This window comes from Pan paniscus, chromosome 12, assembly GCF_029289425.2.
Source record: "Pan paniscus chromosome 12, NHGRI_mPanPan1-v2.0_pri, whole genome shotgun sequence".
NCBI lineage: Eukaryota > Metazoa > Chordata > Mammalia > Primates > Hominidae > Pan > Pan paniscus.
Genome location: NC_073261.2, coordinates 123774990 through 123802135, shown reverse-complemented (window position 1 = coordinate 123802135; position 27146 = coordinate 123774990). Strand labels below are relative to the sequence as shown.

Genomic DNA, 27146 nt, shown 5'->3' with positions numbered 1-27146 from the left:
GTCTTGTTTTTAAAATGAGAACAGAGAAGCCTAGAGACATTAACTTTCTCAAGTAAACAGCAAAATGTATACACTGTAATTAAGTAAGGCATTTATTAATTCAATTAAAACTTCTAATTCTACCAGGGAGGAAGCACTACCCTAGGCGCTGGAGACGTGAGGAGGAAGGATGTTTCTGATCGCCTTCTCCATGGTGCAGGAGTGATACACAGGCCATTAACTGCAGAGCCAGGGAGAACATTGTGCAGGCAGTCAACAGCGTGAGCCGCCACTTGGAGGTGAGAGGGAAGGCGGCTCATTCGAGAATTGAGAGGAACTGGCTGTGCTTCAGCAGAGTCTACGTGGGTCTGACAGCAGCAAGTTGAAAGGCGTTTCTCTGAGAAGCATGAAGGTTCAAGTCAAGGAGGGCATCATCTCAGCCCCGTGAGACACTGGGGGGCTGCTCCCAAGGGCAGTGTGGGGGGGGGGGTTAAGCTGCTGAGTGACACTTTGGAGGGACTGTTGTGCTGTCACGTGCAGAAAGGCTTGAATGACAATAAGAGTGGAGACAGAAAAACTGATTCAGAAGCGATTGCAACAATCCAGGCACAAGAGTGTGTTGTTGAGGTAAGATATTGTAGAGAAGATGGTAACATTTTAGGTGAACTTCTCCATTCTTGTATACTCAGCACCTAGAACAGAGCCTGGTACACAGCAGGTGCTGGATAAATGTCTGTCAAAGAAAGCAAGGAGACAGTAGTCAAGCAGTGGCGTGCATAATCCCAGAACTTGGCCTTTTCTTCAGTACCGAAGGTGAGGCCATGAAATCCAGCCAGGAACGCCCTCTCCTTCCCTCTGCAGTCTGACGATGGAGTCAGGTGAGAGACAGATGCAGTGCGGGAGCCTGAGACAGCACAACATAAATGGGAACAATAAGAGTCTCACGCAGGGGCGGCATCAGTGAGCACGAGGAGGTAAGTAGAGTGGGAGGTTTTGCAGAGAAGCCAGAGCAGAAATCACAGAAAGGCAAGGTCGTTTGGGAAGGGGCTCACGTTTTTCCTGCAAGCGTGGGAAAACAGAGGTGTTTCTTCTGCAAGCAGGCAGTGGGGCAGTCTCAGATCCCCAGGTGACTGGTCCATGCCTCTCTTCCCACCCCAGCTCAGCACCACACTCCACACCCCAGCCACGCCTCCAGCACCTGCACCTCCACACCCCAGCCACACCACCGGCACCTGTGTCTCCACACCCTGGTCATGCTGCCGGCACCTGCACCTCCACACCCCGGCCACGCCACCAGCACCTGCACCTCCACACCCCAGCCACACCACCAGCACCTATGTCTCCACACCCCAGCCATGCCATCGGCACCTGCACCTCCGCACCCCGGCCACACCACCAGCACCTATGTCTCCACACCCCAGCCATGCCATCGGCACCTGCACCTCCACACCCCAGCCATGCCATCGGCACCTGCACCTCCACACCCCAGCCACACCACCAGCACCTATGTCTCCACACCCCAGCCATGCCATCGGCACCTGCACCTCCGCACCCCGGCCACACCACCAGCACCTATGTCTCCACACCCCAGCCATGCCATCGGCACCTGCACCTCCGCACCCTGGCCACACCACCAGCACCTATGTCTCCACACCCCAGCCATGCCATCGGCACCTGCACCTCCGCACCCCGGCCACACCACCAGCACCTATGTCTCCACACCCCAGCCATGCCATCGGCACCTGCACATCCACACCCCGGCCACACCACCAGCACCTGCACCTCCACACCCCAGCCACACCGCTGGCACCTATGTCTCCACACCCCGGCCACGCCGCCGGCACCTGCGTCTCCACACCCTGGCCATGCTGCCGACATCTGCACCTCCACACCCCGGCCACGCCACCAGCACCTGCACCTCCACACCCCGGCCACGCCACCAGCACCTGCACCTCCACACCCCAGCCACACCTCCAGCACCTATGTCTCCACACCCCAGCCATGCCATCGGCACCTGCACCTCCACACCCCGGCCACACCACCAGCACCTGCACCTCCACACCCCGGCCACACCACCAGCACCTGCACCTCCACACCCCAGCCACACCGCCGGCACCTATGTCTCCACACCCCGGCCACGCCGCCGGCACCTGCGTCTCCACACCCTGGCCATGCCGCCGACACCTGCACCTCCACACCCCGGCCATGCCACCAGCACCTGCACCTCCACACCCCGGCCATGCCACCAGTACCTGCACCTCCACACCCCAGCCACACCGCTGGCACCTATGTCTCCACACCCCAGCCATGCCATCGGCACCTGCACCTCCACGCCCCGGCCATGCCACCAGCACCTGCACCTCCACACCCCAGCCACACCACTGGCACCTATGTCTCCACACCTCAGCCATTCCATCGGCACCTGCACCTCCACACCCCGGCCACACCACCAGCACCTGCACCTCCACACCCCAGCCACACCGCTGGCACCTATATCTCCACACCCCGGCCACACCGCCAGCACCTGCTCCAGCTTCCCCTTCAGTAGGCAAGGGATTCTCAATCTTGGCTGCATGATGGAATCACCCAGTGAACTCTAAAAGATACTGAGACCTTGACCTCACCCCTAGTGATTTGGTCTTAGGAGAGCTTGGGCACCAGGACTGCTGAAAGATGTCCAGTGTTTTCATGTGCAGCAAAGGTGAAGAACGGCTGCTCCAGGCCCTGGTAAAGCCTCGGCCCACGGGCCAGGGTCTCCACTGAGCTTCTTACCAAGTTCTAGCCTAATGTCCTATTATATTAACAGACCTCTGGGTTCCAGATCATGTCAGACCTTGAGCCTCTCACTTGTTTTCCTGCCTACAACCTCAGCTTCTCCAAAACTGAGGTCAAGTCCTTGATTCACAGCCAAGGACCTTCTGGAGGCGGGTACCCTGCCCCCAGGCTCAATATTCATAGCTGTCCCTGCTTTCAGCCTTCCTCAACTCAAATCAAGTCTGGATGTGGTTTTGGGGTTCTCAGACCCCATGCTTATCACCTACCCTGGCATCCAGGGAAAGTCCATGAGAAGCGCGTGGCAAGTGTGGGGCACAGAGCAGGTGCCCACAACATCCCAACGGAGGATCACACCACCAGTGGTCACGAGACAGACTGGGGCACAGAGCAGGCGCCCACAACATCCCAATGGAGGATCACACGGAGGATCACACCACCAGTGGACACGAGACAGACTGGGGCACAGAGCAGGTGCCCACAACATCCCAATGGAGGATCACACCGCCGGTGGTCACGAGACAGACTGGGGCACAGAGCAGGCACCCACAACATCCCAATGGAGGATCACATGGAGGATCACACCACCAGTGGTCACAAGACAGACTGGGGCACAGAGAAGGCACCCACAACATCCCAATGGAGAATCGCACTGCCGGTGGTCATGAGATAGACTGAGGCACAGAGCAGGTGCCCACAACATCCCAATGGAGGATCACACCGCCAGTGGTCATGAGACAGATGGGATTCTGCAGAGGTGCTTAGGCCACTTCCCACGGGGCCCCTGCCAATGGCTTTGCAATTACCTTTCATGAACATGTGGAGAAGAGCTTATCGTTGTAAGTCCCGTTTCCAAAGAGACTTGAACTAGTAACACCCAAAGGCAGCTGATGGGATAGGAAAGGCATCAGAATTTTTAAAGTTGGGTGACCCTGGGTTCAGATCTCAGAGTCACATTGTCACTTGCCCTCCCTAAGTTTCACAGTTTCTCATCTGCAAAGCAGAGGGGGTGAAAGCACACGTCTGCATTTGACCTTCACAGTAGACCAGCATGTGCGTCCTGCATTCCTGTCCACACTGTCGGGAAACACATTTATGGAGATGATTAAATGTGAAAATACAGCTGTAACCAGAGGTCAGAGGCCAGAATCCAGTTCATTCTGCCTCCACAGCCCATGCTCTTCCAGCCACACCCTCAAGCATAGCCAACATGTCCCTGGATGACAGGCCTTCTTTCCAGCCTCCCCAAAAATCTCAAAAGGCTGAGCCTGTCATCTCTGAACTACAGCAGCCTGGCCAGGTTAAAGGGCATCCCCTGGTCCAATGCCTGACTTTCAGCAAGAGCTTTAACCAGTAACTGGGACCCAGAGTCAAACACAATGGCCTGGAAGTTTCCCAAACCTCAGATAAGACAACAGTTGGTGCACATGGGTCCTCCAGATCCCGTGTGACCCTGGGAAGACTGCCCCTCATCAAGCCGCAACTTCTCCCATCTCAGTCCCTCCATATCTCGGAAACTCCCCTTGGTCCTCATATCCTCTCCCTTCCATGGCAGGAAGCCCATCTCCACTTGTACCAAAGTGACGCCAGAGCCTCACGTGCTCCTGGCCAGTCCTCTCTCCGTCCATCTTACCACCACCAAGTCAGCACTGTTTGCACCTCTGCAAGTGGGTGAATACCCATTCTAAGAAGGACACTGTCTTAGGCCACGTAGACTGCTATAACAAGATACCTTGGACTCAATAACTTATAAACAACAAAAGTGTATGGCTCACAGTTCCGGGAGCTGGAAGTCCAATATCAAAGTGCCAGCAGATGTGACATCTGGCCAGGGCTCTTTCTGCTTCATAGATGGTGCCTTGTTTCTGGGTTTTCACATGGCAGAACAAGCCCCTGAGATGTCTTCTCTAAGGACATTGATCCCATTCATGAGGGCTTTGCCTCAGGAACTAACCATCTCCCCAAGGCCCCACTTCCCAGCACCGCTGCACTGGGGATTAGGGATCCACACATCAACTTGGGGTGGGGACCTCAACATTCAGACCATAGCAGGCGCTGCCGTTAGACATGATTGCCCCATGCCTTAAAGACCAAAAATAAAACTATCATACCTGTTACAATTCAAAAACCAAGCCTTCCCACTATTAACTTATTGTCATCACCCAAAGTCGTGACCACACTCACATGCATCGTCTCTTCCCATTCAACACATTTTCCCAGTCCCAATCACCCCTTCTCTCTGCTCTCTGATGGGCACGGACTGTCAATCACACATCCCCTCACCCTCCCTAAGTCTTCCATCTACTTCCCCTCCGACTGAAGTGTGGATCTCACTTAAGATCACCAAGTCCTCTCTCCAGCCATGCCCTTTTATCTCCCACACCCAAGGCACCACTAGGATAGAGGTGGTGTGGGCACCTCCCCTGCCTGATCTTCCCCAGCCATTGCTCTTTCCTTCTCCTTCACAACCCCACCCCCACCTTGGAAGCAGGTTCCATCATACTTTGCTGCATGCTACCCTGCTTTCTGCTGTCATTCACCAGCTCAGGGGCACCCCACTGGCTTCTTTTTAGCACCTGGCTCACTTACGACAGCTCCCGTCACCAGTCCTGTCTCTGGGCTAACTCCATCCTCCATGCTCACACCCCTCAACCACCCCCAATGGTGTCCCCACTTGAATGAGCCTCTCACTGCAGAGCCACACCCTCCTAGATTTTTGCATTACCAATAGTGTGTAGCCTCCAAAGTCTGGTTTTAGAAGCCTACCCATTGAGCTGTCCATGTTTCCAGATCATTTCCAGATCACTTGTTCTAGAAATTCCAAGATAGCTCATGTTTGGCCCCATTGTAACCTCCAATCCACTCACCCCACCAGGCTTCTACTGCCCACAACCCCATAGCCTCACTTCCATCGTGAATGGATCAGAGGACGTGGCTTATCAATGTCAGCACTGCTTGTGTACCTTGGCAAATCTTTTTCCATACTTCTTCCAAGAAACTCATTCACCCGGAAAAATTCAAGCTCTCCTTATCCATGGATAAACAAAAGCATTACACACTCACATCCACACATCCACAGACACACAACCATGCTGACCATTCTCATTTTAAATTTAAATGTAGAACACAGACTTTAGTGACGCTTCAGTGTTGCCTAGAAATCCAGCCACTCAAGGAAGCTGCTGCTACTCTCACCCTCTCCCCCTTCCACATCAGCGTCTCCCTGTATTGTGCCATTTTCCACCAGATGACAACCATGCCATGACAGTTACCATCTTAATAAAACAGGGAAAGAAACCCATAGGTCCCATGTCTCTAACTTTACCCCATTGTCTTACAAAACTGTCACCTGTTGTCCTTTCTGCACTTCCTCACCTTCCATTCTCACCTCAACACACCCTGATCACCGTCCCCTATGGTTGCTTTTATCAAGGGCAACAAAAAGTTCCCTCTAGCCGAATCCAAAAAGAATTCTCCGTCTCCAGCTTCCTTGAATGGCAGCAATGTTCAATACATTTGAACACTGACATGTGTTTCATAGATTTGAATGCTGCTTCCTTGACATGTCTCTTCCCTTGGGCGCCATGCCCCTGGCCTCCCCTCACCTCACTGCTGACTGCTTCTCAGGTTCCTTCCCCAATGGCTCCTCATGTTCTGACCTCCAAGCTTGCTCTCCATCCTCATCTCTGCCTTTGCCCACTTCCCAGGTGGACTTCCCAGGACTGTCACACTGAGCATCACTTGGATGCTATGGACGTCCAAGCTTGCACCTCTCACCTCGACAAGCTCCTGACCCAGGGCTGTGCATCCAGCTCCCAAGTGGGCATCGCTGCATTTGGGCTGACAGATGCCCCAGACTTAATGTTCTAAGGCAGAGCCCTACTCTCCATTCTCCTAAGGCCACCTTCATCCAGTCTTTCCCACCTCGGCAAATGGCACCACAACTCCTGACACTTTTGGCAAAATCCCAGTCATTCTTTAGTTTTCCCTTTCCCTCCCAAGCGGCATCCTGTCTACCAGTGAGGTCTCTGAAATCTACATGTCATTCCCTGCTTCACCTCTACCACTTAAATCATCAGCCGTCTCCTGCCACCTGGATTACAACCATAGCTCCCTTCCCAACATCCCCTTTGCCCCTTGACATCTGACCTGTGTGCCGCGTGGTTCTCAAATGTACTTAGATTACATCACTAATGTACTGCTTTAGAAGCTGCCATTTTAGGCACGAAACCTGCACTGCTGCCTGCACCTGCAGGGCCGCACTCCGGGGTCTATACCCCTCAGACCCCCGCGTTCACCGCACCCCTTCTTACTCACCTTGTGGCTGTCTGCTATTCAGGCCAGTCCCACCCCACCTCGCCCTGACCGCACCCACTGCTCTGAATTCCAGGGCACTCTTCTCCCTAATCTCCTCACAACCCACACCTTTATTTCCCTCTCTGATCAAATATCACCTCCTCCAAGATGGTTTTCTGGCAGCCTGACCCCCACCCGTCACCTCTATCCCTCCTCTTGCTTTTTTCCCCACCTCTGCATCACATCACACCACGGGTTCGTGTTGCTTGCTTCGTGTCCGCTCCCTGGAACATCAGCTCCCTTGCATGTCTGCCTTTGCTGCCTTCCGCTCTGCCCTGGCTACCGCACTTGACTGCACACCGCACCCACATGCCTGGTAGAGGGGCTCATCCTGTACACTTGGCATTTCCCATTCTGCATATCATGGCATTTCCATCTAAGGTAAGTCCTTAATGACGCACCTAAAGGAAAAGCAAACAGTTGTTTTGAAATGAGGGGAGGGGCCAGGAAAGGGATCGCGTCCACACTGTCTGCACTGGCACTGATTCGTAAACCCCGCTGCAGGGCAGCAGAACCAGCCTGTGCTGGGCCCGTGGCTCCTCTCCCAACCTGCTTCCCATCTCCACAGGCCGTCTGACCTGACCGTAGTGAGGCTTTGCTCTGCTAGCTATGTAATGTTAGTGGCCCTTAGCCCCCCACATTCCCCCCCAGCTTGCTCCCCCTGCCATCTTGAGGTGAGGAGCTGTGGCAAAGGCCACTACCTGGAGAGCCTGGAGACCCTCGGATGGGAGGTCCGATCAGCCCTGCTCACACACATCTGCTCAGGGCGCCTGCCTGCCTCCTGGCCCTGTCTCCTTCCTCCCAGTCCTGTGGCCCCCACTCAGCCCAGTCTGCTCGCTGGGTCTCTCCGCACACTGTAGAAGGTCTTCCCGTCTAAGGCATGAATTGTGCCCTAAGGTGCTTTCCGGAGTTTTGCCTGACTCCCTTCCCTGCCTCCCCGGAGCCCAGCCCGTGTCTGAGCCATGCCCACGCTGTTGCTGCAGTGGGTTCTGTCATAACTCAGGTGCCCTGGGAGCGTGGGCACCTCCCACCTGCACCCCCAGGCTACCAGGTCTATCCTGAGCCAGGCCCCTACTTGTCACTCAGTTTCCCTACAGAGTGACCCCCTAGATCCACTCCCCAAGGCGGGGACCCAGCAGGGGTGCAGACTCAGGAGCACAGCCTGATGCTCCCTCAGGGCACAGCCTGGAGGAGGGAGCCAGGTGGGCTGTTTCACAGAAAGTCCCCCATGGCTCTCAGGGACGTGGAGCTCTTAAAGCTTCAGCTTTTAAATCTCTGCACCCTGGGTAGTTGTGAATTGGTGACAAAGCAGCTGTCCCCACAACCAACTCTCCTGGCCACACTGACACCCACACACTGCTGACACACACAGCACAAAGCATACACAGCACACACTTGCACACACGTCCAGAAGCACCCACATACACCAGACACACAGACCATATATAACTACACACAACACATCACACACCAGATACACACCACACATAAGCATGCACATAACACCCATGCACTGCATGACAACAACACACGTGCACACAAGCACACACAAACACACACTGGAGCTACACACCAGACACACAGACCACACCACAGACACACGCTGACCACCCATAAATACACATCACACACACGCATACACCATCCATAAACACACACAGGCTGCACACAGGACTCATACACCACACACGGATCGACTGGGGCTTCTGTGCTGGCAGCCAGCCTCTCCCTCCTCCGCCCATTCCACCTTTTTCTTGTGCTGCGTTTAATCCTGTTTATCTCTGTCCCTGCCAGGTGTGGTCTCAGCAGGGCCTATTTGGGATCTCAGCAGCCTCTCTCAATGGTGAACACACAGCCCAGGCCGGGCACGGTGGCTCATGCCTGTAATCCCAGCACTTTGGGAGGCCAAGATGGGCAGATCACGAGGTAAGGAGTTCGAGAGCAGCCTGGCCAATGTAGTAAAACTTTGTCTGTACTAAAAATACAAAAATTAGCTGGGCGTGGTGGCTCACGCCTGTAGTCTCAGCTGCTCGGGAGGCTGAGGTAGGAGAATCGCTTGAACCCAGGAGGCGGAGGTTGCAGTGAGCCAAGATTGTGCCACTGCACTCTAGCCTCAGCGACCAAACCAGACTCTGTCTCAAAAAAAAAAAAAAAAAAAAAACACAGCCCATAGACCTGTTGCCTGCTGGCAGGGATTCCGCAGCAGAGACGAGAGGGCCCTCGTGGTCACTGGGGCACAAGGGAGACACATGGCCTGCAGGAGGGTCACAGCCCCGGGTGATGCTGACCTTCTTCCTTCTGTCCCTCCTGCATGCAGGTGTGCTCACTGTGACCCTTTTGCCTACGCGTGTTAAGTTCCCAAGCCAGTGAAACACTGCACTTGGCCAGGGAGTACGCTTCCTAAAGAGTTTATAGAATCTAGGGCCTGGAGTCAAAAGCTCAGGGTTAAAGTCCTGACCGTGCCTCCTACTATGTGCTTTTGGCAGGTAAATTAGCTGCTATCAGCATCCATTTCCTCTTCTGGGAAACAGGCCTGATGGTACTTGAAAGCTTTTCCTGAACTTTTCCCCCAGTTGCCGTAAGGATAGAATGAGGCCTTGTGTGAGGCCTGTGTGGCTGCAGATGGCTACGAGTCTCGCCCCCAAGTAGACACTCCAAACACGAATCGAGCTGGGCCACTTGCTTGTGACCTGCTTGTCACTTTGCTTATGAGGGATGCACAGGAAATAAGGAAGGTCTCTCCCCTCCAAGAGCTTGTTTTCTTAATCCAGGATGCGGCCTCATGCCCTGCACGGAGTGGTGAGTCTGCCGAATGTTTAACAATAACAGAAGGGCAGCCTCCTGGGGGCAGGGAGGGCCCGGCTCTGTCCAAGCTCTGGAGGAAATGACACCTGGACCATCTGTCCCCTCCCAGCTAGGGAGGGAGGAGTCCGCAGGGCAGAGAGGAGACAGGAGGGTAGCAGGCACCAGCGGGAAAGAGAGCAGCTGAGTGATGGTGGACACTGGACTCCTTTCCCCTCCCCGAGCTACCACGTGCAGATGGCCACAGTGTCCACTTCATTCTTCATCGCACTGGGCAGGAGCTCTGTGCAGGGCACTGAGTCTAGTGCCATCGGGTATCCAGGTCTCAGAGCCTTCATTGCTGCAGCATTTCCAAAGTTACCAAAGGCCTGCAGTCACCTCTGCCCAAAGCAGATGAACAAGAGACCCAAGAAATACCAGCCTCTGTGTTGAGGTGGGGCCCACAAAACAGCCCAGAAGAAAGCCTGAGAGGGAGGAGAAAAAACAGGGGTAGTCAAGAGGGAGGGAGGGAGTGACAGTGACCCACCGTCAGCGTCGGGGAGAAGAGGTTGGTGGAGTGAGGAGGTGGCTGGGCTACTGGAGATTGAGTAGCAGAAGGCAGGGAGGCCAGGAGAGAACACGGGGAGGGATGCCTTGGTCAAGAATTCTAGGTGAACCACAGGATGCAGTCCTGTGCCTGGTGACGCAGCCGTGGCTGGAGGGTTATTTTTCACATAAGAAGCTCCAGCTTCTTATCTCTTCATTCCAGACTGGAGAGAAAGAGTGAGGGGAGACATCAGGGTGCGGGGGAGAGGAGGCACAGCTGCCCGGGGCTGCAGCAGGGAGGGCTTCCTGCCAGGAGGGATGTGGGGCCTGGAGGATGCCCTCCTGACCCGTCCAGCTGCTGGCACACTCGGGCTTTTGTGAAGGTGCCCACATGGCACTGGATGGGCCAGTGCATTCCAGGGCCGCATATGGCCCCCATCTGGCCCTTGGCAGGTGTTGCCAATACATCTTCCCTGGACACTGTGTGTTCCCCTGGGGGGGTGGACCCACGGGCTCTGCCCACCAGCCTCTTCGAATTCTCAGACGTCTCAAGAAAACGGCCACCAGGCCCCGCTGTCCTCCTCCACATCCTCCCTTCGCTGCACACCTCCCTCCATGGTGGGAGTTGCCCCCTCCACAGGGACATGTCAAGCCTTGATATACCCACTGCCTACCCCAGGGCCACGCTCAGGAGCTGCCGCTGGATGAATAAGAGGATTTGAACGGGAAAAGACTCCCGCGGTGCCCCAGAGGCCAGGCCTCTCCTCTCCTACACCAGCCCGCTGTGACCTGGGCCTCAGGATGGTGACCCCAGAGCTGGGCAAATGGTGCCACAGCCCCAGCCTTGCCCGGCTTTAACTTCCTGAGGGTAAAATTCCGCAAACATCTCCGAAGAAAGAGCTCACCTCATAGCTCTTCCTCCTCTGGCTGCTGATCCCCGACCCTCTTCCCTAGGGAGGCCCCAGGTCCGCACCACCAGGCACACTCCTGCCTTGAGAAGACCTGGGGCAAGAGGCGACATCTGCTCCTTCCCCTTCCAAAGCTCCTTCAAGGGCTCATACCCTGGACAGGAGGCACCCAGACCTCCTGGAAGGGAGGAAATTCAGAGCTGGGCAGACCCCAGGACAAGGCAATCCCCATTTCACTGAAGAAAGACCCCAAAATGAGGCCCTCTTCTCCCAGGACTGGGGGACTACCAGGTGTGAGCGCTTTCTCTGCATCAGGGGAGCTGTCCTTTGAGGCACCTTTCCAACGAATAAGTCCACCCCAGCTGTTGCCAGAGAGAAAAGGTGAGCGACTCTTGGAAGAGGCAGATGACACATTTACTTCACTGTCCTGGGGAGCAGCTGCCAGAATCACGGGCGGCCAGTGATGCCCAAGTCTGGGCTCCCCTCCGACAGGAGCCACCTCACGGCACAGCCTCTGCACACCCCGCACCGTCCGGCGGCCTTCCCTTCACCCCACACTGGCCTGGCCGTGGCGCACCTGAGACCAGGCCTTGGGAGCCAGCTGGAGTCTCGGTCCTTGGAGTTCTCCAGGCTGGGGAAGGAGGCAGCAGGGGTGGAGAGGGCTCGGTCCCTGTCCCTGGCCACATCTCAGCAGGGCATAGAGAGCAGCTTTGCCCACAAGCCCCAGCCCCTCTATCTGTGAAGTGAGAGCACGGCGCCTGCTTCCTAGAGGCATCGTGAACATGAACGAGTCTTGTCTGCACAGACCACCTGCCACATGAATGCTCAGGGGGCCCTTTCCAGCCCTCCCCACCCACCACGCCCCCCACGCACACTTGATCTTTTCAATGGACTAGTGGAGGAGGTGCTGGCTGTGGCTGCTCACGGGGCGTCCACTCATCTGCGCTGCTGCCTCAGTCAATGAGAAGCCGCTCCCTCAGCTCACAGGTCATGGCACTGTGGGGACAGACACACATCGCTTGTCCAGAGGTCTCACAGTCAGTGCCCTCAGCTACGAGGGACACAGCTGAGACCCAGAATATGAGCAGAGGCGGCTCCAGGCTGTCAGAGAGAATTACGCCATAGAAAGATTCCGACGCCTGCCTGAGACACTCTCTCATGGACTCTCACTTCCACACGGTCCTCACACGCATGTGGCCTGGTCCCCTGGGAGGCCATGCAAGATGATACTCAGTAAGACACACAGCAATGTGAAGGTGACCGGCCGACCCCAGCAAGACGCAGATACTCAGTAAGACACACAGCAACGTGAAGGTGACCGGCCGACCCCAGCAAGACGCAGCCACTCACAGTGGGAGGAAAGCAAGAAAGGGCAGGAATGAAAGCCAGGGCTCAGAGAGAAAACGGTCTGCTCCAACGTCGAAGGAACACATTCTCCTCAACAGCAGGGGCCTATGGGCCTCGCAGACACCCACAGCAACTGGGGTCTCTAGGATGGCCTCAGACAGCAAGGACAGCAAGCAATGCCCCCATGCACCGCCGTGAGATGACAGGGAAGCGAATGAGCAGACACGGACATCATTGAGGATGATGAAGATAATAAAAGGATGTCCTACGTGTGACCACATGTGGCAGAGACAGCCATGGGTGGCCGGAGATGGAGGAAGCTCAGCTCGCCATTGCTCCCCATATCTAAAACTCTCTTGCAGGAGACGTGGTCCTGGAAGAGCCCAGAGTTCTGGGTCCAGGGACAGGGGTTTGAGTCCCGGTTCTGCCAGAGCTTAGCTTCATCATTTCCGAGCCACAGTTTCATTTATCAAAAAAAAAATGATAATAATCAAAATAAACATAGTAACATTCCTCCTTTGTCTACCAATTCCTAAGTTTATTTGTGAATCAAATGAAATACTACCTATGAATATATTTTGTTCAGTATAAATTGCTTTGCAAGGGCAAGGGCTTTTTATAATCATACAAATAAATGCAACCAACATATACCTCCCCGGCAGCAGAGGACAACTGTGCAGCCGTCAGGACCGGGAAGGGCAGAGGAGCTGACTCCGCATCTCTCTCTCCTGAGGCCCCCACTCCTGCCCCACACCATGATTCTATTAAAGGTATGCATAATTAACCCGCAATTCTGCCAGGCATTCTTGCAGTAGGGCATTATCATGATATACTGTGAGATTCTGCTGATTGGAGGTTACAAAGTATGTAATTAGCTCATGTCACTCCACATAGTTACCTGAGAGTAAGTGGTGACATTCATTACAGCGTACCAGGAAACATAAAAATGATGAAAGGAAAACAAAATTCTCAATTCCTTCATTACTGAGTTCAGTGACAATAAGAAGCTAATTGCAACATTTTGTTTAGTTTGATGAATATTGCTTTTTTCAAAAAAAAATAAAATAAACCCAAGTACTAAAGTCAGAACTGCCCTTGGATACTATTCTTCAGCCCAAGATCTCCCATAGGATGAAAGCGAGGCCCCAAGAGACTGCATCGCACTTTCAGTGTTGTAAGCAAGTGCGTAGTTTGGATGGAAAGAGAGGAAGACTCAGGAACCGGCAGCTGAGAACCACTGCACACGCGTGTGCGGGCACCACGCCGCCCCCTGCTGAGAACCGCCGCACACGCGTGTGTGGGCACCATGCCACCCTCTGCTGAGAACCACCGCACACGCGTGTGCGGGCACCGCGCCGCCCCCTGCTGAGAACCACCGCACACGCGTGTGCGGGCACCGCGCCGGCCACTGCGAGTCCAGTCTCGCTCAGTCTCTTGAGCCGGCTGGAAGCGTGTGTGGCATTGAGGGGTCCACCTCCCGGGTGTGGAAACTGGGATTTATGGCGGCTGATTCACTGGTCCAAGGTTCTACAAATGGGTAATGTCAGAGCTGGGACAAGCGTCTGCAGACCCTTCGCCCCATTTCCAGTATAGAAAGTGACTGTGAGCAGGGTTGCCTTCTCTGGCCTGGGGCACCACCACGTCCCCATTTTAGACGGGAGGGAGCTGTGTCTCACTGAGAGCCCATTTCTCCCTCAGTCCTCCAGCTGCTTCACGGCAAACCACAGTCCTGGCCCAGCTGCGCCTGATGTGAAACCCATGAGAAACCCACTATCTCCAAGCCCCCAGGGGCAACATTCGACAGCCCCCGCCCAGGATGACGCCACAGCCTGGCCTGGCCGGCATGTCCACTTGGCCGGAGAGCTCAGTGCATCCACCCTGCTTTCTCTACCCCAGAGGCCCTAAGGTCACTGAGGCTGAGCGGGCAGAGGCACCCGGGCCCCAGGGTGATGGAGGCCAGGGTGAGGCTGGCCTGTCGACTGCCTTCCTGCACTTCACAGACATACACGGGGTGCCATTATTCAGATTGGTCTGGGGTCTCTGCCCAGGGAAGAAGGGGCCCTGGCTGTTGAAAGGCCCCACTCAAGGAGACTCAGGCTGATTGTGAGAAACGGCCTTGCTTTGAAGAGACAGGCAGTGGGGGACTGTGGGGAGTAAGTCTCAGCTACTAACGAGTTTGTGAACAGCGTGGAGCAGAGACAAGCATCGCTGGCCATGGCCTGTCCCTCACATCAGCCTGCAGGGCATGTCATGAGCCAAAGGACCGAGCCCCACACTCACGGGCGCAGGTGCAGTGACTGGTCAGATTCTGTCCACAAACCTGCTCCTGTATTGGTCCTTCCTGTCCGAGTGGCTGGTCCCAATGCCCCGACCTGGTAAGAGGCCCTTGAAGGCACATCACACCCGTTAGGATGGCTGCCACCAAAGAGACAGAAAATAACAAGGGCTGGAAAGGATAGAGAGAACCGCGTCAGAAAATTCTGCCACATGCCACAACATTCATTAAACTTGATGACATTATGCCAAGTTAAAGGAGTCAGTCACACACACACACAAAATCACACACTGTGTGAGTCCATTTATGTGAAATATCTAGAGTAGCCAGGTTCATAAGGACAGAAAGTAGAAGGGCAGCTGCCAGGAGCTGAGGGAAAGGGGAAAGTTATTCTTTAACGGGGACAATTTCAGTTTTTCAAGATAAAAATGTTCGGGATATTGATTGTACAACAATGTGAATATACCTAACACTACTGAACAGTACACTTAGACATAGTTAAAGTGGTAAAATTTATGCCATGTGTATTTTACCACAATTTAAGAAAAAAGGGGGCATCCCGTGTAAGGTTTGAAAATAAATGCCTGCTAGGCAATCGTTTTGGAAAATGCCTGGAACATAATAGGTGTTCAACAAATTGTTGCCTTTGTAATTTGTAATGACCATGGAGCGCAGCCACCCCACAGAGCCCGGGGGTGTTAAGGCAACAATCGTAAATCGAAAGTGCCTGCGATGCCTCATCATCGGGGAAAGGGTGCTGGGAAGGAACCTGTTCTGAGGTATAATAGGAGGTGGGTTTCTGGGAAATTACTGGCTGGGATGATGAAACCACAGCTGAAGTTTGAGCAGCAGACACACAGCCCGTCATGGGGCAGCATTTCTCCATTCGTATCCTGAGCCAACAATTGAGAAGCAGAGCATGCAGACTGTGAAGAGGCTCCTGAAACCCGCCTGTGAGCTGGCTAGGGAGGAATCAGCCCTGAGGGATGGTGACAGGGAGGCTCAGAGAGAGTAGAGCCCAGGAAATATGGGCACAGGCTCAGAGAGGGCAGAGCCCAGGGAAGATGGACACAGACTCAGAGAGAGCAGAGCCCAGGGAAGATGGACACAGACTCAGAGAGCAGAGCCCGGGGAAGATGGACACAGACTCAGAGAGCAGAGCCCAGGGAAGATGGACACAGACTCAGAGAGAGCAGAACCCAGGGAAGATGGACACAGACTCAGAGAGCAGAACCCAGGGAAGATGGACACAGACTCAGAGAGCAGAGCCCAGGGAAGATGGATACAGACTCAGAGAGAGCAGAGCCCAGGGAAGATGGACACAGACTCAGAGAGCAGAACCCAGGGAAGATGGACACAGACTCAGAGAGCAGAGCCCAGGGAAGATGGACACAGACTCAGAGAGAGCAGAACCCAGGGAAGATGGACACAGACTCAGAGAGAGCAGAGCCCAGGGAAGATGGACACAGACTCAGAGAGCAGAACCCAGGGAAGATGGACACAGACTCAGAGAGCAGAGCCCAGGGAAGATGGACACAGACTCAGAGAGAGCAGAACCCAGGGAAGATGGACACAGACTCAGAGAGCAGAACCCAGGGAAGATGGACACAGACTCAGAGAGCAGAGCCCAGGGAAGATGGATACAGACTCAGAGAGAGCAGAGCCCAGGGAAGATGGACACAGACTCAGAGAGCAGAGCCCAGGGAAGATGGACACAGACTCAGAGAGGAGAGCCCAGGGAAGATGGACACAGACTCAGAGAGAGCAGAACCCAGGGAAGATGGACACAGACTCAGAGAGCAGAACCCAGGGAAGATGGACACAGACTCAGAGAGCAGAGCCCAGGGAAGATGGATACAGACTCAGAGAGAGCAGACCCCAGGGAAGATGGACACAGACTCAGAGAGCAGAACCCAGGGAAGATGGACACAGACTCAGAGAGAGCAGAGCCCAGGGAAGATGGACACAGACTCAGAGAGAGCAGAGCCCAGGGAAGATGGACACAGACTCAGAGAGAGCAGAACCCAGGGAAGATGGACACAGACTCAGAGAGCAGAACCCAGGGAAGATGGACACAGACTCAGAGAGCAGAGCCCAGGGAAGATGGACACAGACTCAGAGAGAGCAGAACCCAGGGAAGATGGACACAGACTTAGAGAGCAGAACCCAGGGAAGATGGACACAGACTCAGAGAGCAGAGCCCAGGGAAGATGGATACAGACTCAGAGAGAGCAGAGCCCAGGGAAGATGGATACAGACTCAGAGAGAGCAGAGCCCAGGGAAGATGGACACAGACTCAGAGAGAGCAGAGCCCAGGGAAGATGGACACAGACTCAGAGAGCAGAGCCCAGGGAAGATGGACACAGACTCAGAGAGGAGAGCCCAGGGAAGATGGACACAGACTCAGAGAGCAGAGCCCGGGGAAGATGGATACAGACTCAGAGAGAGCAGAGCCCATGGAAGATGGACACAGACTCAGAGAGAGCAGAGCCCAGGGAAGATGGACACAGACTCAGAGAGCAGAGCCCGGGGAAGATGGACACAGACTCAGAGAGCAGAGCCCAGGGAAGATGGACACATTGGCAAGGGCATTTGTAGGGCACAGCCCTGAAACCATGGAAAGCCATGCTGATCTCATCTTAGAAAGAAAGACCATGTGCAGAGATAAAATAGCACATATCAGGCTCCCAGCTCACAGACATCAGATCAAGACAGCATTTCGCCACAGTGGACAACCGACCCCAGAGGCTTCATGACAAAAAATTCCAGGGAAGTCACTAGTAATCCTAGCGAAAACAGGATTTGAGCCAGGAGAAAGTCATTAAGACAAGAACTACGTCAGACAGCACACTCTTTTTTTTTCCTTTTTGCTTTTCTTTTCCTTTTTTTTTTTTTCCTTTTGGAGGATTGTTAACTCCTCGCAGTGGCATCAGGGGCAGGAGCAGCTGGGAGATTCGGCGGCAACTTGTGTTATCACTGAGTACAATCCCACCTCCTCTGGCCCTGAATGCAGGGATGTGCATAGAATTAATGTGCGTGTGTGTGCGTGTGCATGTGTGTGAGTGTTTGGGTATGTGTCTGTGACAGAGAGAGAGAGAGAGCACCCTGGCAGGCCCCTCCTGTGTAGCTGTGACTGGTTGCTCCTTCCCACATCTCAGGTGGCCACTGGCTTCAAGAGGCCCTTTACATTAAGGTCAGATGAAGAAATTGACAACTGAACTAAAACACAAATGACCAAAAAAACAAAGGTCCAAGACAGGAAAAAAAAAAAGAGAAGATAAAAGGTGGCAGTGGGCTAGAGTTTCTAGGCCAAGAAGCAGATTCTTAGCCCCCAAAATACTCAGTGTATTCCCCAAGAAGAATTTCTACCAGAAAGCATTTAGTCTGATTCTTTTCAGCTGACACTTGACACTGTTACATTGGTTCAAAAGTAATCATGGTTTTAGCCATGGAAAGTAATGGCAAAAACTGGGATACTTCTGCGTCAACCTAATGGTTTAGATTCTAGACAGCAGGCAACAGAGCCTGGCTCGGTCCAACTAAAACAAGACTGAATGGATTCAAAGCACGTTGGAGGCATCTGCAGGTTAGTGGGTGGCTCTGTGCCAATGGCAGTGCCTGTGCTGGGGACTCATTCTAGAGTCATATGAGGCCCTGGCATTACGGGCTCCTCCACCAGGCCTAGAATGGTGCTCAGAGCTGGGCAGAGGGTCAGTCAAGTCCTGTTGATTGATTGCTGTTTAAAATAACTGGATGAGTCCGTAGCCATACCACCCTGAATGCACCCGGTCTCATCTGAAATAATTTGATGAGCAAGTTGACTTTAACTATAAGCAGGTTGACTCTCACTCTTGTGGGATCTAAACATTACTTGATGGAACCAGCTATAGAATATTGATTACTGGTTTTGATTTACCAATAAGAAGCCTACTGTGTCAGGGATTTTTCTCCCAGCCCCACCCTAGTTAATATGCGAACTTTGATCAAAGCCCTTCACATCTCTGAATCGGTTTCTTATCTGTAAACATGCAGATGTGGTGGAGAAAATACCTTCCGCCCCAACAGCCCACTGTCTGTGAAGCCAGCAGAAGGCTGTGCACAATGACAGGAGGCGAAAGGCCTGGCGCTCGGGGATTTGCGTCTCCAGGGTGCCGGGGCCTCTCGTTCAGAACAGGGGCCCCATCGCATGGCCTTTGGTGCATCCAAGAGCCACAGAAGAGCCCTTGTGCAACTGGCCAGAAGCCTCCCATCCCACCTGTCTCCTGACAAGGACCAGGCTGGACATTCTCTGACAGGGAGGCTGCTTCTCAAAGGGCAGAGAGACAAATCAGAGACGATTGTCAGGAGCAGTTAATGGTGATTTGCTCCAATTTTCCCCTGGTAATAGTTAGTCTGCGGTGTACCTCTAGCTCCAGCCATGAATATTTAACAAGAGAATATGTCATCAGAACAAGCCCCCACAGCCAACGAATTAATATTAATGGGGCGAAAATTGAGCCTCCTACTGAACCCTTGGAGAAGTCTGTAAAGGCGGTGATTACGGACGAACTCGGATGATCTCAGAGCTGACCTTACCCTGGGCAGCTCTCAGCAGCAACCACATGAAAAACAATTAAATATTCAACGTGGCTCTCCCACCAGCCTGGAATTGGAGGCTTAGGTGCTCCTGACAACATGCATTTCAAAGTTAATCTGCAGAGCCACTGACAGGTCAGGCAGAGTCACGGGAAGAAGCCTTGGAAAAGAGCAGGGCGTGAACGAGGCCAGCAGGGGATGGATCATTGGCTTAGGACCAGACAGAGCTGGAGGCTCAGCCCAAGGCCCCGTGAGGCAGGTGAGGAGCCCAGGACAGAGGGGCTGCCAACTTCCTCGAGCTGACGTCTAACTGGGAGCAGGGACCCCATTATCCAACATCAGCCCCGACCCCTACATGGTGTCTAAGTAGTCCCTGGCACAAAGTGAAGGTTCAGTAGAGATGAGCTTGCTCCTCCCGGGCCTCAGCACCATGCAGAAGGGAGGCCCGGCCTCTGTGCTCACCTCGGTGGCATCAGCCCCAACCTCTACACGGTGTCTAAGTAGTCCCTGGCACAAAGTGAAGGTTCAGTAGAGATGAGCTTGCTCCTCCCGGGCCTCAGCACCATGCAGAAGGGAGGCCCGGCCTCTGTGCTCACCTCGGTGGCATCAGCCCCAACCTCTACACGGTGTCTAAGTAGTCCCTGGCACAAAGTGAAGGTTCAGTAGAGATGAGCTTGTTCCACCCAGGCCTCAGCACCATGCAGGAGGGAGGCCCTGCCTCTGTGCTCACCTCGGTGGTAACACCCAGGCACATTTTCCGCAGGGCATTTGAGCAACTCCATTCCCACGCAGGGCCATGGGCGCCGACATGTCCAGCACTGGCGCAGGTTGGTTCAGGCAAGGAGAATTTCTGGCAAGTCTGATCCTGTCATGTCCTGATGCTCGACACATTTATGTGTATTCATCCAGTTATTCATTCATTCTATCAACATTTCCTGAGTACTGAAAAACGTGATGACTGATCTGGCCTTGAAAACAGCAAAATCATTCTCCCCATGGCTCAGGCCTAGTAGTGTAGGGGACAATGAACAAGAGAAATATGTAAAGTATGTAAACTGTTGGAAGTATCCTAAGAAGAAAAAAAAAAATAGATGCCAAGCACAGGAAGTGTGTGGGGTAAAAATTGAGAAATGAGGTTGAGAGAGAAGCCTCAGTGAGATGGGTACTATAAAAAAAATGTGAGAGAGGAGGCTGATGGAGGAGCACCTGCTGGACTGAGGGAGGAGGCTGATGGGGGAGCACCTGCTGAAGAGTGGAGGAGGCTGATTGAGGAGTACCTGGTGAACTCAGGGAGGAAGCTGACAGAGGAGCACCTGCTGGAATGAGGATGAGATAGAAGGAGTAGCTCCTGCTGGACTGAAGAAAGAGGCTAATGGAGGAGCACCTGTGGAGTGAGGAAAAGGTAGATGGAGGAGCACCTACTGGAATGAGGAGGAGGCTGACATAGGAGCACCTGCTGGAGAGAGGGGGAGGGAGATTGAGGAGCCCCTGCTGAACTGAGGGAGGAGGCTGATTGAGGACCATCTGCTGGAATGAGAAGGAGATGAAAGGAGTAGCACTGCTGGACTGAGGGAGGAGGCTGCTGTTGGAGAAGTACCTGCTGAGGTGAGGAGGAGGCTGATGGAGGAACACCGACTGGAGTGAGGGAGGTGGCTGATGGAGGAGCACTGGCTGGAGTGAGGAAGGAGGCTAATGGAGGAGGACCTGCTGGACTGAGGGAGGAGACTGATGGAGGAGCACCTGCTGGAGTGAGGGAGGAGGCTGATGGAGGAGCACCTGCTGGAGTGAGGAGGAGGCTGATGGAGGAGCACCTGCTGGACTGAGGGAGGAGACTGATGGAGGAGCACCTGCTGGAGTGAGGGAGGAGACTGATGGAGGAGCACCTACTGGACTGAGGGAGGAGACTGATGGAGGAGCACCTGCTGGAGTGAGGGAGGAGGCTGATGGAGGAGCACCTGCTGGAGTGAGGGAGGAGGCTGATGGAGGAGCACCTGCTGGACTGAGGGAGGAGACTGATGGAGGAGCACCTGCTGGACTGAGGGAGGAGACTGATGGAGGAGCACCTGCTGGAGTGAGGGAGGAGGCTGATGGAGGAGCACCTGCTGGAGTGAGGGAGGTGGCTGATGGAGGAGCACCTGCTGGAGTGAGGGAGGAGGCTGATGGAGGAGCACCTGCTGGAGTGAGGGAGGTGGCTGATGGAGGAGCACCTGCTGGACTGAGGGAGGAGACTGATGGAGGAGCACCTGCTGGAGTGAGGGAGGAGACTGATGGAGGAGCACCTGCTGGAGTGAGGGAGGTGGCTGATGGAGGAGCACCTGCTGGAGTGAGGGAGGAGGCTGATGGAGGAGCACCTGCTGGAGTGAGGGAGGAGGCTGATGGAGGAGCACCTGCTGGAGTGAGGGAGGTGGCTGATGGAGGAGCACCTGCTGGAGTGAGGGAGGAGACTGATGGAGGAGCACCTGCTGGAGTGAGGGAGGTGGCTGATGGAGGAGCACCTGCTGGAGTGAGGGAGGAGGCTGAGGAAGGAGCACCTGCTGGAGTGAGGGAGGTGGCTGATGGAGGAGCACCTGCTGGAGTGAGGGAGGTGGCTGATGGAGGAGCACCTGCTGGACTGAAGGAGGAGGCTGATGGAGGAGCACCTGCTGGAGTGAGGAGGAGGCTGATGGAGGAGCACCTGCTGGACTGAAGGAGGAGGCTGATGGAGGAGCACCTGCTGGAGTGAAGGAGGAGGCTAATGGAGGAGCACCTGCTGGAGTGAAGGAGGAGGCTGATGGAGGAGCACCTGCTGGACTGAAGGAGGAGGCTGATGGAGGAGCACCTGCTGGAGTGAGGGAGGAGGCTGATGGAGGAGCACCTGCTGGAGTGAAGGAGGAGGCTGATGGAGGAGCACCTGCTGGACTGAAGGAGGAGGCTGATGGAGGAGCACCTGCTGGACTGAAGGAGGAGGCTGATGGAGGAGCACCTGCTGGACTGAAGGAGGAGGCTGATGGAGGAGCACCTGCTGGACTGAGGGAGGAGGCTGATGGAGGAGCACCTGCTGGACTGAAGGAGGAGGCTGATGGAGGAGCACCTGCTGGAGTGAAGGAGGAGGCTGATGGAGGAGCACCTGCTGGACTGAAGGAGGAGGCTGATGGAGGAGCACCTGCTGGACTGAAGGAGGAGGCTGATGGAGGAGCACCTGCTGGACTGAAGGAGGAGGCTGATGGAGGAGCACCTGCTGGACTGAAGGAGGAGGCTGATGGAGGAGCACCTGCTGGACTGAAGGAGGAGGCTGATGGAGGAGCACCTGCTGGACTGAAGGAGGAGGCTGATGGAGGAGCACCTGCTGGACTGAAGGAGGAGGCTGATGGAGGAGCACCTGCTGGACTGAAGGAGGAGGCTGATGGAGGAGCACCTGCTGGACTGAGGGAGGAGGCTGATGGAGGAGCACCTGCTGGACTGAGGGAGGAGGCTGATGGAGGAGCACCTGCTGGACTGAAGGAGGAGGCTGATGGAGGAGCACCTGCTGGACTGAAGGAGGAGGCTGATGGAGGAGCACCTGCTGGACTGAGGGAGGAGGCTGATGGAGGAGCACCTGCTGGACTGAAGGAGGAGGCTGATGGAGGAGCACCTGCTGGACTGTGGGAGGAGGCTGAGGAAGGAGCACCTGCTGGACTGAGGTTGGAGGCTGATGGAGGAGCACCTGCTGGAGTGAGGGAGGAGGCTGATGAAGGAGCACCTTCTGGACTGAGGGAGGAAGCTGATAGATGATCACCTGCTGGTGTGAGGAGGAGGCTGCTGGAGAAGCCCCTGCTGGCGTGAGGATCAGGCTGATGGCAGAGCACTACAATAAATGGGAATATCAATGCCACAGCTCTTAGACCTGAGCCTGCCTAGTTTCTTTCTTTTCCCTTCTTTTTTTTTTTTTTTTTTTTTTGAGACAGAGTCTTGCTCTGTCGCCCAGGCTGGAATGCAATGGCACGATCTCGGCTCACTGCAAGATCCGCCTCCTGGGTTCATGCCATTCTCCTGCCTCAGCCTCCCAAGTAGCTGGGACTGCAGGCACCTGCCACCATGCCCAGCTAACTTTTTGTATTTTTAGTAGAGACAGGGTTTCACCATGTTAGCCAGGATGGTCTCGATCTCCTGACTTCGTGATCTGCCCGCCTCAGCCTCCCAAAGTGCTGGGATTATAGGCGTGAGCCACTGCACCCAGCCAAGCCTGCCGAGTTTCTTTAAAGACCAGGAGGCGTCTAGCATGGGTAATGTGGAATAAGCACAAGTGACTATGGAATCCAGTGGTCAGAGTCCTGATGGAGGTAAGATCACATAGGACTCTGTCCCACAGGCTTCGATTTAGGTTTACTCTGAGTACACAGCAAATCTTATGAGTATCTTGCTTTTAATCAGTGGAATGCTCATGTATCATTTGTGTTTTACAGTGACTTTGGTTCCTGTGCTGAGCATTGACTCTAAGGTTCAAGGTGAGTGCAGGGAGAGTGGGTTGAGGCCATTTTTATACCCAGACAGAAGAAGCTGTTGAGCAGTAGTCATTGCTGTTTGTATTTTGTTGGCACACTCAACAGGATTTGAAGATGGATTAGTAATGCATTCAGAGAATTAAAAAAAAGAGATAAAAGTCATTCTTATGTATTTGGGCTGAGTAACTGGAAGGATGTGACAATCATTAGCTGACTTAGGAAGAAAGCAAGAGAAGCAGGCTTTGAAGTTCACATGGGACCTCTTGCAGTTGTTGAACACCTAAACAGAATTGCTGTACACACACAGTTTTATAGATGAGTGTGGAGTTTGTGGAGAGAATGGGGCTGCACATATGCAATGGGACTCATCAACATCCAGAGGGTGTTTAGAGCTATGACTCTGAATGGAATCAGTAAAGCATAAATGTGACCATAATAAAAACATTTCAAAGACTAAGCCCTGATGTTCCAGCTTTAAGTTATCTGCAATGGAGACTGAGAAGAAGGAGACAGAGCAGTAGGAGAAACATGAGGCAGGTGATGTCCTGAAGGCCACATAGAGAAATGGCTTCAAGGAGGAAAGAACAAGGCCTGATCACTTGATGTTGATGAGAAGAGTGTTGTTGGAGGATGCAGAGAAGACTGATGGCCACTGTGAGAGCATAGCAGGGGAGAAGTGGAGGAGGTGCAGGTAGGTACCCTTTCAGGGAGTTTGTCTATCAAGGGAACTAGATACACATGTTGATACCTTGAGGACAAAGAAAAGTCAAGAGGATTTACTAAGGAATGAAGAAATAAATCATGTGTATCTGCTCTTGGAAATAAAACAATAGAGAGAAGAAAGGAACAATGCAGGATTTAGAGTGAAGAATGTCTGGAAAATAAGGTCTTTACAGAGGTGAGGCCACTGAGACCTAAGGAAAAATGGAGGTATTATACTTAGCTAGACAGGTGCAAAGGTCACCCTCCATCAAAGGAAGAAAGGGAGGATGGATGGACGGGGGGATGGAAGGAGTGACGAATGGCGGGGTGGGCAGATGGGTGGATGTGAAGGTATGTGGGTGGCTGGCTGGTGTTGTACATGGAATGGATTAATGAATATTCACTTATTGTCACCAGCTCTCTGGTGAAATCTGTGGCCGCAGGGAATGGTTGTAGCCTCTCACTCAGAGCTGCCTTAATGCTCATGGATTTAAGACCCAGAGAGGTTGATAAAATTTAGCTAATGAGCACGATAGCAGGTGACAGAAACAAAGAGGTCAGGCTCTGTTTCCTAGAGACATACTGGTGATGTCATTTGTGAATGAGAGCCACCCACACAGCTGCTGTTCTCTGACTGCTCAGAAAATTGTCTCTCTAGAATGCCAACTTCATCATATCACTTCCCTGCAAAAAAAAAAAAAAAAAAAAAAAGAAAAGAAAAGAAAAGAGAGAAAAAAAGAAAGGAAGAAGAGAAAAGAAAAATGTCTCACTGGCTTGCCCTTGGGATAAAATAAAAAATTCTTAATGTGACCTACGGTTCTCGCCATCCCTACTTCTTTCCTGTGTGGATGAAATGGCTATTGCAGCCTAACGCACCACTCCAAAATTTAGTGGTTTAAAATTGCAGCTATTTCTTACTTCTCACTGAGTCTATGAGTCAGCTTGGCAGCCCTTCTCATGGGGGCTGGATCTGCTGATCTCAGCTGGGCTCATGCTTGAGTCTGTCTCCTTGACTGGGGAGCTGGAGCTGGCTGGCCTAGGATGGCGTTGGCTTGTGTCACTGGCCTCTGCCTGGGCGGAATTGAGAGAGACAGACAGAGAGGTAGTGGGAAGAAGCACACAGGCCTTTTGAGGCTGAGGCTGAGGCTCAGAAGGGTTTGTGCTCACCATGTCCTTTTAGTCAAAGCAAGGCAGGCCCGGTTTTGGCGGCAGGGTGGCTGGAGGGGTTTAGACTCCAACTCCTGAAGGCAGAAGCTGCAGGCTCAGAGTGAGAAGGTCATGAGTCCTCAGAGGATGCAGAGATGGGCGCGTTTGCAATCCACCTGCCTTACCCTGCACAGCACATGCTCCTTCATTCCTCCAGCCCTGCCCTCTGCCCACTGTCTCCGCTCCCTCCCCACCTTGAGACCCTTGCACGTGTCGTTGTGTGTGTCTGCAAGATTTCTTTTTCTACGCCCCACCGGAATCCCCATCTCTTCCTGTCTAATTAACTCTCCTTCAACCTGCAGGCCACCCAGTGACAATCACCTCCTCAAGGAAGCCTCCTTGGCTGCCCTGGAGCCGGGTGAGTCCTTGCTGCTCCTTAGAGGCCAACATACCGCTTTCCTTCACAGAACTCGCCAGAATTCCATTCCAATACTGACTTGCTTGATTATGTGTCTAGTGTCTGTCTCCCCTACCAGAATGCAAGCTCAGTGAGGGAGGGCTCGTGGGCATTGTTTGCATATGTGTTCTGCCTTATACTAACAGCTGAGGAAGTGTGTGTGCTATAACAACCTGATTTAATAAAGAAAGGACACTGCTTAGCACAGGTAGACAATAAACCTTGCTCTTTTTTTCAGTCTGTGGCCCACCACTTTAATCTTTGCTCTCCTAAATCAGTTCTCCTTGGAGAAAGTGACGTGTTTCACCAGGATCTACTTTTTAGAAGAGGTTATACAAAGCGACTCTATTAGGCTGTGCATAATTCCAGACACCCCACTGGACTAAAGCCATTCAGATGCAGATCACGCGCCAGGATCATATCTGGAATCTACATACCTGGGCTTAAATTCAGCCTGTGCCAGTCACTGTTTGTGTGAATGTTGGAGAAGGACCAACCTCATTACACCTCAGTTTCCCCTCTAAAGGAGAATAAAAATGGCTGCCTCTCAGGGTTTGGTTATTATTCTCTTTTCCATGTGTTTACAAAGCCTGCCACATGACAGACACTCCATCAATGTTAGTCCCCCTCTCCCCTGTTCATGTTTTCTTTCTTTTGTCTTGGCTGTCTGGAAGAAAACCCAGCACACAGTAAGTTCTCCATTTAAGAGCAGAAAATTAAACTGACAACACTTTGCTGTTAGCCAAAGCAGAAGAGCCAAAGGGCACGTTTGGAGAGAATGAAGGTCAGTTCAGCTTCTGCGGCAGACGAGACGTTAGGTGGAGTGGTGCTGGGGCAGTGGG

General features: G+C 53.5%; 1 protein-coding gene and 1 long non-coding RNA gene across 2 annotated transcripts in view; one reads left to right on the top strand and one right to left on the bottom strand.

Moving 5' to 3' along the window:
* The window catches only part of LOC112438915 (uncharacterized), a 258190-nt gene that overhangs the window by 19987 nt on the left and 211057 nt on the right, over window positions 1-27146 (bottom strand). The gene's annotated exons all lie outside the window — the stretch shown is intronic.
* On the top strand, window positions 23036-26680 carry LOC117979050 (uncharacterized). The gene is made up of 3 exons (XR_004669646.3): window positions 23036-24690; window positions 26210-26265; window positions 26543-26680. It is a non-coding gene; the product is annotated as an uncharacterized LOC117979050 (long non-coding RNA).